Raw genomic sequence first — 3881 nt, forward strand, 5'->3', positions numbered from 1 at the left:
CGTGCAATATAAGTCAAAGATTACGATAATATGAAATAAGAATAAAATCTAGCCTAATATGGAAAATCCCCAAAAAGAAAATATTCGCCTAAATTTTTTCTCTGTGGTCGCATAGAAGAAGCCTTTGACGCCCAAAAATTCCTTGCCTGGTTGTATGGGACCGCATCATTGGATGAACTATGCGGTCGCGTAGTTGCTGACTTTGGCTCCAACTTCATCCGCTTCTATCACATTGATCCACTTTGATTCGGCACTCGACCCGAGCATGAAAGTTGCCTCATTTTACATCCCGAACATCGTCACATCCACCCATCCCTACATGGACACCACCACCATCTTCTTTCCCACTCCAACCACCACCCATCTTCAACTAATTCCATACACACTTTTGAAAATATGGTTTAATAAATTTTAAATTAAAAATAATACGAAAAGCAAAAGCACAAGAGTGAATGGAAATGGCTGCCTGGGATTTTAGCATGACGATGCCCTAAGCTTATTTAATATTTAACATTTTTCAATTTATCAGTCTAGTACAAAATTAAAAAATTATTCTCCCAGACTTCATTCTTAAAAAAGTGTTGTTCATTTTCTCCTCTTTTTCTTATCCCTTTTTGGATGTCCATTTAAATTCAATCTTTAACCTGTAATTTGATTTTTTCTTGTTGTAAATTCAAGATGGGTTATGCTTGAAAGTTTGCCAACTGAACATATCTAAATCGACTATTTTCAATAGTCCTGCCAAAATGAATTCATGTCATCAAGGTATGCTTCATAATTAACTCTGAATGTCATATGTGGTGAAATTATACGTAAATCTCATTTTTTTTCTTCTCGTAGTTTGGTACAGTATGTCACTATTAGAGGTAGTGGGATCGAACAGATCAAGGGCAGAGCCAAGTACTTTGTCCAGTGCAGGCACAAATTTAGGTGTCCGCTACAGTAAATTTTTTGGGGGCCTAAAGTAGTATAATTAATGGAGATGCACAAACAAAAACTCAAAACACATTGTACACATTTATATGAGCAAAGAGGCATGTTTTGTGCATATATTTATGAAACAATAGCTGAACAGCTTGAACTACAAAAATATAATCAACTAGGATTTCCAACCACCTTCAACCTTTACCTGACCCCAGAACTTGCATTGACACCAGAAATCGAGCCTTTCAATTGGGCAAACGTTGGAGCCAATATAGCAATCCGAGATCAAGCAGTGGCATCGCAGCGTCGAGGCTCCCTCAGCTTAGAATCAAAGATAGGGTTTCAATCGATTTACCAGATTTGGTCTACTGTCTGTGTTACCTTGGTCAGTGGGAACGGTTTTAACTGATGTAGGCATATGGGCTATGATCATGGGTTAATGTTAAGAAAAGCCCAATTTAACAAAAAGCCCACAATTTTTTTTAAAAAAAATGGCCCAACAACTCACCTTCCCCATCAATTCATCCCTGCTCTTCAGTCTTCACTGCGATGGCGGCTCTGGAATTTTCTTCTCTTCTTGGTATGGACAGAAAAGGCTTACAGGTTACAGTTTAGAAAAAAATTATTAGTTAGCTTAAGAAAAAACCCTTATACCCTTCTTCCACTTCCAGGTTTCCACTCTGCGCTCAACTCTTTGACTTCAAGTGATGCCTGGATCTGTCGGAATTCTCAGTGCTGGCACCGTCTTCATCTACTGCCTAAAATTTCAGTGCTTGAAATCCCAGTGCGGGCACCTACCCTCACTGGTCTGTAGTTGGCTCCGCCCCTAGAACAAGTGGTGGTTGGAAGAGAGAAGATGAGGCTTTTGTTTAGAAAATTGTATAGAGGACATTTGTGCCAATAAAAAAAAATGTCATTCATGCAAAACTTTTCAAAATTTTCCACATTTAGAAAGGACACCTTCATAAAGTAACCAAAATAAAAAATTATGGGTTCATTTTAAATATGGCAACTTTTGATTTATTATTATTATTATTTTGCAAAAATAGTCATTTTTTAATTAAGATTATCATTATACCATTTTCCATAAGCATTAAAGGTTTTTTCTGGAACTAGATAGAACAGGACGATTTCACTTCAGTTCTTTTACTAAATGGGTCAATTTTGGAATCACACAACGAGAACCTATCAGTTTTGATCCAATTCTAGGTACTGTCTTGAGAACTAATAGTGAATTCGATTCTCCTGAATTTCTCTTTTTGTTGATATATTGTATCAAGATGCATCAGATCTTTGAATACTAGACCCAAAAATTATCCTACACCGGAATTTCACTTTCATACACTTCTCTTTCATTCTTTTGCAGCAAAGGAATAATAAGTGGTTTTATATTTTGTTTTTGTTTATTTTTAATTGACAAGTAGTTTTATAATTTATTATTATGATTTTTCTAAAGAACCAGATCGATCGAACTGGAATTGATTGGATCGGTTCCATAGTTGAATATGAAACCAATAGTCCCATTTCTAAAATTTTCATTGGTACTTTGTTCGATTCGATTCCTTTCAAATTCGGACTAAATTAGACCGTCCCAACTCTTAACAAGCATCCCTATTATCGCAATCCAGTAACCATCATCTTCTTCAACATCCCTACACTTGCACCAAACAAATATCTTCTTCTTCAACATCCCAATACTTGCAGTAAACAGCCATCATCCAACACCAAAATCCAACAAACCACCACCACCCAACACTAATATCTGGGGATAAGGAAAACCGTTGCAACCTTCACCAACACTAGTCGCGCGTAGATCTACTCGACCACCATCGCAACCACCATAACTATATTACCACTCCACCATTGCAACCACCACCAATCACAACAATAACCACCTTTGCTCCAGCACCACTCGCGGTTGCTAGCAGTAACATATTCAATTGTTATAGAAGCGGTAATTATAATCTCCTTCCCCGAGTGATATTTATGATTTTTTCTATTAAATTCTAACTACATAAATCATCTCCAATTCTCACTACAGTTTCTTATGTGCTATATTATTTTTTTAAAAAAAATAGGTGGAAAAGTAATGGAGTACTTCATGACTCCACGATGTAACATTTTCTATTTTAAATTTTGCATTATGTTTTACCTTATGTTTTTTACTTAAAGTCTGTTCAAGTTTCGTTCTTTGTCCAAAATTCATTTTAAAATAGTATTTTTATAGAGAATGTGTGGTCAAAAATAAGGAAAATTTTCGGATTGATGTGTAATATTATTTTATTGAAAAATATATATTAAAAAATAAGAAAGATAAAAATATATTTTAAAAATAATGGGGATCAAACACAGGCTTAGTCTAGAACGCTAAAGGTAGTTGCATTTTGTTATTATTGAGTACATAGAACCAACTAGTGTTCCTTACTTTTAGATAAGCCCGTATAATTTATTTTTTCTTGAACTTTCGAGCTGTTACTAAATGGTACACAAATGATTATTTGCAACGTTTTGTTGTAATTATGGTTTTATTCTTTAATAAAGACATCCACACATTCTTAGCGAATTTTTAGGGTCCACCAGGAAGGTCGATAGGGATTAAGGGTTCCCTAAATATATATATATATATATATATATATATATATATCTTTGTATTTTGTCTATCATAATTTTGAATCTCAATTCTGCCAAATGCCATTCTTCTGTATTCTACGTGAAGTTTTTAGGCCATTAATTATTCTGCACTTTTTTATTAACCCAAATTGCAGAGGCAACCAGAATTCAGTAATTCCGGCAAGATATGGAGAAGATGAGAAGATAATGTGAAGAGACGTGAAGACAAGATGAAGTGAAATGGAAAGAGATTTGAACTTTTCCATATTTATCCCTCTTTGGATCTTAATTTGATTGGTTGATTGGTTTTTAATTGATTAGTATAATATTTCCATTTTGGCTTGATT

This window comes from Olea europaea, chromosome 7 (genome assembly GCF_002742605.1).
Source record: "Olea europaea var. sylvestris chromosome 7, O_europaea_v1, whole genome shotgun sequence".
NCBI lineage: Eukaryota > Viridiplantae > Streptophyta > Magnoliopsida > Lamiales > Oleaceae > Olea > Olea europaea.